We start from the raw sequence: 6,122 nt of genomic DNA, 5'->3' as shown, positions 1-6,122 counted from the left end.
GCTGAAGATTAAGTTGTTCTTTCTCAAACTACAATTTTTTTTTAATTGTTGAAACTTGATTTGAAGTGGATAAATAAGGAGGACAAACAGTTTTAAGTCACGCTGATAGAAGAAATTAATTTTATAGCAAAATCTGTATTTCGTCATATGTCGAGAGATGCTTATTGCTGAAGAAGTTCTTTCTCATTCTACAAAGTACAACGTTGTTTATCGTTGAAACTTGATTAGACATGAATAAATATGAAGGACAAAGCAGTCTTAACTTGGTTTGAGTTAATTAATTCGTTTTATAGGAGAATCCGAATTCGTGCTTATTTTCGGATTCCTGAAGAATGAGTCTGGTTCTTTCTCATAATACAAAGTTTGTTGTTTATTGTTGAAACTTCATCAGAAGTGAAGAAATAAATGAATGCCTATCAACAAATGTGGGATCTAAACTCTACTGCTTCCTCTAAATTAATTTCTTTTCTCAATTCAGAAATGTGTGTGTGTAAGTCACAACACCCGTGACACCAAAACGGCTTTCTTTTCTCTCTTTTCTCTACACTCTGCACTATGAGCACACACACCAAATCAGAAAGGCTTTTTTCTCTCTTTTCTACATTATGTACTGTGGGGACACAAAAACCGCTCTCTCTTTTTTTTTTTTGATTGTGTGCCAGGGCGTTGTCTCACGTATTAGATTATGCTAAAGATACGAATGGGTTTATCAGTCAAATCAGAATCCATACATACTGATCCTCCCGTAATAAAATGGTCGGATCTTATCAAACACACTTTGTTTCTTGTGACAATCAAGTCAGCGAAACAGCGTATACATGTCAAGACACTGAATCAAGTTTGCCACAAGAACTCATAAGTTTGGCAGTATTGCTCTGCCGTCAGCAATCATACACCCATTTTATTTTCGTGAGACATGTGCAGGCACCTGTTCATCTACTGTTCTATCACTATGAATTAGTTTATCTATTATCAATTAGGATACTTCTACAACTACTATCAAAGTATGTCCAGACTTCTTATGTTGTCAGTTGCTATATATGAATAAGTGGGTAGCTACTGACAAGCATTAAGCATGTCACACAGCCCAAACATATAACATTTCAGGACACACCACACAGTTAACAACCACAGTGAAGCGTGTCAAAGCCCAAACATTCAACAGGACACTTACACAACACATTCAAATCAAACAGTCAGACAACATACAAGAACATATACCCCAGCCGGCATTGCTCCCTGCCTATTTTCCTACAGCTCACTATGTGTGCGCACACCTTTATTCACAAACTCTTCAACTTATACTCTTTTACCGAAGCTGCTACAGCTCGATTGGCCGAATACCCTTAGATCCTATTTCGGTGAATTTGACATCTGCCTTACATGTAACAGATTAGCGGTTTAGCAGTTTTAATTTAGTTTGAGTGAAGGAATTCATTTTATAGCAAAATCCGAAATCGTGTAGCACTCATGAAAGTAAGCTTATTCTCGGATTCCTGAAACTTTAGATTTGCTCTTTCTTTTACTGCAAAGTACAACGTTGTTTTTTTTGTTTAAATCTTTCTAGACATGGTAAATATGAACGACAAAGCAGTTTTAACATAGTTTGAGTGAAGGAATTCATTTTATAGATAAAATCCCAAGAGTCTGCAGAGAAAAGAGAGTGAATGCGAAGTAGACTTTAACACGGCTATGGGAGTGAGCCGAGTGTCGGCTAACCGGGAGAATTGCTTGAAAGAAACGCGACACCGAATAAGCGGTCAGAACAAAGCCTCAATACGGGATTCTCGTGGTGTTTTTGTTGCTGCCTTGTCTTTTGCATAGAGTAAAAGACAAGGCAGCCATCGAATACCATCGAATACTCAACCAAGCAAAGCTCACCATGGGGAAGGTGGCTATACCAACTAGCCTGATGCCCTGCTCCCGCAGTGACGGATAATCGTACTCTGGTTTCTCTTCATAACATACAAGTCTTTCGCCTTTTACTAAAGACTTCCGTGGAGAGCAGCACTAATGAGTTGTTTCTATTATTGGCAGGCTTTACCTTTGCGGGTGAAGCCCTTTCTGTCTGTGCAAAAGAAATCTTGCTACTTTGCAGAGTGACTTCTCTGAGTAGAGTCGCCTTACTTGTTGTGACTGTGCCGATGTTCGAAGCTGGAGTGCAAAGTTGTTGCTTGAATGGTGCTTGCTGGAGCATGCGGGAGTGCAAAGTTATACCATTTAAAAGGGCTGAAGAGTGCTCAGTGCAGCGGGTGGGCGGAGGTGCAACGTGACACTCTGGCCACCTATGGCCATAAAAAGAACACTGCTACAACTGCGCATTGTGCCAGCAAGGGCCCTCGGACCTGAAACAGTGGACAGTTATCGCTTCTCGGCCTTTTGGCTAAGATCAAGTGTAGTATCTGTTCTTATCAGTTTAATATGTCCTCTATACGAGGACAACATATTAAATGGATTTTTAAGAATAGGAGTTGAAAAAGAAGCTTGCTCCGTTCACTCCAAGCCTCGACCCGGTACTGCAGTGCCGCTGGGAACGGTGCGCTCTCCTCTGCTCTTGTGAAAAAGCAAACAGCGGTGCAGGATGGAAGTTTCAGGGAGCCCAAGATGAAACTTTCTTTTAATCTGCTGAGAAAAGAGAGTGAATGCGAAGTGGACTTTAACACGGCTCTGGGAGCGAGCCGAGTGCGGGCTAACCGGGAGAATTGCTTGAAAGAAACGCGACACCGAATGAGTGGTCAGAACAAAGCCTCAATACGGTGCTCCCGTGGTGTTTGTGGCTGCCTTGTCTTTTGCACAGAGTAAAAGACAAGGCAGCCATCGAATAGATTGTTTCTACTTGGTCAGCCGAGGAGCAGGGGGGTGGGGGGGCAAGCGTCTCAACCAAGCAAAGCTCACCAAGTAGGAACAATCGGGCCCTTTTCGATGGCTGCAACACCTGAAAGAGATATTGATGCGAGACCCGATCAAATGCTTTTTCAAAGTCTAAATTTAAGATGACAAGCCGGGTGTTTCTGTCTCTAGCGTAATCAATGATGTCTCGAATCAGTACGAGGCTGTCGGTGAGTTGTCTCCCTGAGATGGCACAAGCTTGGTCTGGGTGAATTACCTCCTCTAAAACAGAGGACATCCGTGTCGCTAAAACCTTGCTAAAAAGTTTACAGTCAAAGTTTAAAAGTGTGATGGGCCTCCAATTCTTTAGGTCAGTCTTATCATTTTTTTTATAAAGTAGAGTCACTATTCCCACTCTAAAACTGTCAGGCAGTCGGTCGAGTTTTTCAAAATCTTTAAAAACATCTAAAATGTCTGATGATAAAAGGTCCCAATAGGTCAGATAGAATTCTGCAGGAAGCCCGTCTAAACCCGGAGCTCGACTTCTCTTAAAACCTGTTTAGGCATTTTTTTAACTCTAAAGCAGTAAAATTCTGTGTCAAGTGTGCATTCTCTTTTACGGTTTTGTCAACGAATTTTAAGATTTCTGCCGATGTTTCCAAGTGCACTGGTTTCTCTTTGTACATGTTACTATAAAAGGTATGTACAGTTTCAATCATCTCTTGTGTGGATTTTGTTAAAAACCCATCTTCTCTTTTTAGATTTTGAATACACTCCTTTTTATTTATAACTTTCTTTCTTTTTCACCTTCCTCAATTTCCTGCTCCCTGCTTCTTACAAAAATTCCTTTACTCTTTATTTCTGCTAAAACTGACATTTCCTTTTTGACATCTTTGATTTCTTCTTTAAAGTCTATGCCACACTGATTTAGTTTAAAGTAGCGCTGTAAGCGTTTATGTAGTCCCATCATACATCTATTCTCTTTCCTTTTTTTACGTTTACCTTGCTGTTTAAAAAAAGTCTGGGTTGTTTCCTTCACCATTTCCCACCATTGTGCATGTGTTTCGTAGAGGTCTTGAAGGGTCTGCCACTCTTTATAACATTCCCTGTACTGACTGACTATGATTTCATCCTCCAACAGGGAAAAGTTGAGTTTCCACAGACCACTTCCTACCGTCACACCAGAAGGGGGTGAAAGGGTGCAGGAGAGCATAAGGTGGTCTGAAAAGAAAACAGGGGTTAATCTAACATCAGTGGGTGGGCAATCTCTAGTAAAGAAATAATCAATGTGAGAGGCTCTGGTGCCATCATGACTAAACCAGGTGAAGCCCTCCTCTCTGGGATGCATGGTTTTAAAACAGTCAGTAAGCTTAAAATCCCTGCATATGCCCTGAAGTAAAATCGAAGTCTTATCCACTTTAAAATCTACCCCTGCTCTTTTTCTATCTTTCCTGCTCAAGATACAGTTAAAATCCCCTCCTACAACTAAAGGTACTTGCCCTAGCATGTAAAGCTGTATATCTTCTAAAAGGTCATACCTTTCATTTTTTCCATTGAAATCATAAATATTTAAGAGGTTAAAGTCTTGCCCCATAAAATTCAAGTGTGCTAAAAGTGCCCGTCCGTCTCTCACCACTATGCTACCTTTCACCAGAACATGCGGATTTTTAATTAGAATGGCCACACCATCATTTTTATTTTGATTTGAGCCACTCCATATCGATAAATGGGGCCATATTTCCTCCCATTGTCTATGGTTTTTTAAAAAAGGTAGTCCACATTCTTGTGTTAAAAACACATCTGATTTTATGGAGTCTAAGAAGGATAAAATACTCTGGGCTTTTGTCTTTGATTTCACACTTCTCACATTTAGTGTTGAGAAGGTGAGAACCATTAAAAGCATAAAGGAAAGTAGGTATGTCATTTTCGTTTTTCTAAGTTATCAAAACAAATTACACACAGGTTATTTCTTGGGAAACTAGCTCTTCCTTCATTTCTTTAGGTGAAAAGTGAGTAGGGTGATCTATATTTCCTTTTCGGACTCTCGGTGTTGGCCTCTGACGCAATGTTGCATTTAACTTTGAGTCCCAGGGGGTTGATTGCAGAGCTGAAGTTAAAAAGGAGACCTCATTTGTGAGTCGGAGGGGAAGACTCTAGGTTCTTCCACTGAAGAACTGTCTGAAAGGGACCTAACCCTTCCCCTCTTCTCTGATACCACTGGGGAATCAGAGGCTCAGATGCCGTCCTCTTCGGCTGTTGACCTTCGGGGAGGTGAGTATCTTCACTAGACTCACCTGTCTGCTCTTCCTCCTCATTTAGCGTAGCTCCACCCTCTGCCTGTGAATTCTCACAGACTTCAACACTGAGTGGTGAGGCCTCTACAGGCCCCTCCCCTTTTTGCTCCTCACTTCCAATCCAAGCTTTTGGCGGGAAGTTTGAATTTATTGGGTCAACCTCTTCACTTTGTTCACCAACTGCCACCTTTGGTCCTTCTCTTTGTTTGCTTGACTGTGGCTTTACTGTCTTTAATTTGTTGGCAAAAGATTTAGGGCAATCTCTGAAGAGGTGATTTAATTCTCCACAGAGATTACATTTCCTGCCATTTGGACACTCTCCAAAAGTTTGCCCAATTTCTCTGCTATTCCCACATAACACCTTGGTACAAGCCTCAACCAGGTGCCCATGCTCACCACACTTGCGGCAGAACTTGGGCTGCCCCTGGTAGTGGATGTAACCTCGGTTTTCAAGGTGGCCAGAGTGTCGCCCACCCGCTGCACTGAGCACTCTTCAGCCCTTTTAAATGGTATAACTTTGCACTCCCGTACGCTCCAGCAAGCACCATTCAAGCAACAACTTTGCACTCCAGCTTCGAACATCGGCACAGTCGCAACAAGTAAGGCGACTCTACTCAGAGAAGTCACTCTGCACAGTAAGAAGATTTCTTTTGCACAGACAGAAAGGGCTTCACCCGCAAAGGTAAAGCCTGCCAAAAATAGAAACAACTCATTAGTGCTGCTCTCCACAGAAATCTTTAGTAAAAGGCGAAAGACTTGTACGTTATGAAGAGAAACCAGAGTACGATTATCCGTCACCCCCCCCCCCCCCTTGCTCCTCGGCTGACCAATTAGGAACAATCGGGCCCTATTCGATGGCTGCCTTGTCTTTTACTCTGTGCAAAAGACAAGGCAGCAACAAAAACACCACGAGAATCCCGTATTGAGGCTTTGTTCTGATCGCTCATTCAGTGTCGCGTTTCTTTCAAGCAATTCTCCCGGTTAGCCCACACTCGGCTC

The 6,122-nt window shown here is 41.9% G+C and overlaps 3 non-coding genes across 3 annotated transcripts; 2 read left to right on the top strand and 1 right to left on the bottom strand.

Moving 5' to 3' along the window:
- The first annotated feature begins 1,941 nt into the window (after positions 1-1,941).
- Positions 1,942-2,055, top strand: LOC140287967 (U5 spliceosomal RNA). Its single transcript, XR_011911906.1, has one exon. It is a non-coding gene; the product is annotated as a U5 spliceosomal RNA (small nuclear RNA).
- A 308-nt stretch (positions 2,056-2,363) lies between these two features.
- LOC140287957 (U2 spliceosomal RNA) lies at positions 2,364-2,547 on the top strand. Its single transcript, XR_011911896.1, has one exon. It is a non-coding gene; the product is annotated as a U2 spliceosomal RNA (small nuclear RNA).
- Positions 2,548-5,794: 3,247 nt separating this feature from the next.
- LOC140287959 (U5 spliceosomal RNA) lies at positions 5,795-5,908 on the bottom strand. Its single transcript, XR_011911898.1, has one exon. It is a non-coding gene; the product is annotated as a U5 spliceosomal RNA (small nuclear RNA).
- Between the last annotated feature and the right edge of the window lie 214 nt (positions 5,909-6,122).

The sequence above is a fragment of the Leuresthes tenuis genome, unplaced genomic scaffold (genome assembly GCF_036924035.1).
Source record: "Leuresthes tenuis unplaced genomic scaffold, fLeuTen1.0.hap1 SCAF_189, whole genome shotgun sequence".
NCBI lineage: Eukaryota > Metazoa > Chordata > Actinopteri > Atheriniformes > Atherinopsidae > Leuresthes > Leuresthes tenuis.
This window is presented reverse-complemented; position numbering and strand designations above follow the sequence as displayed.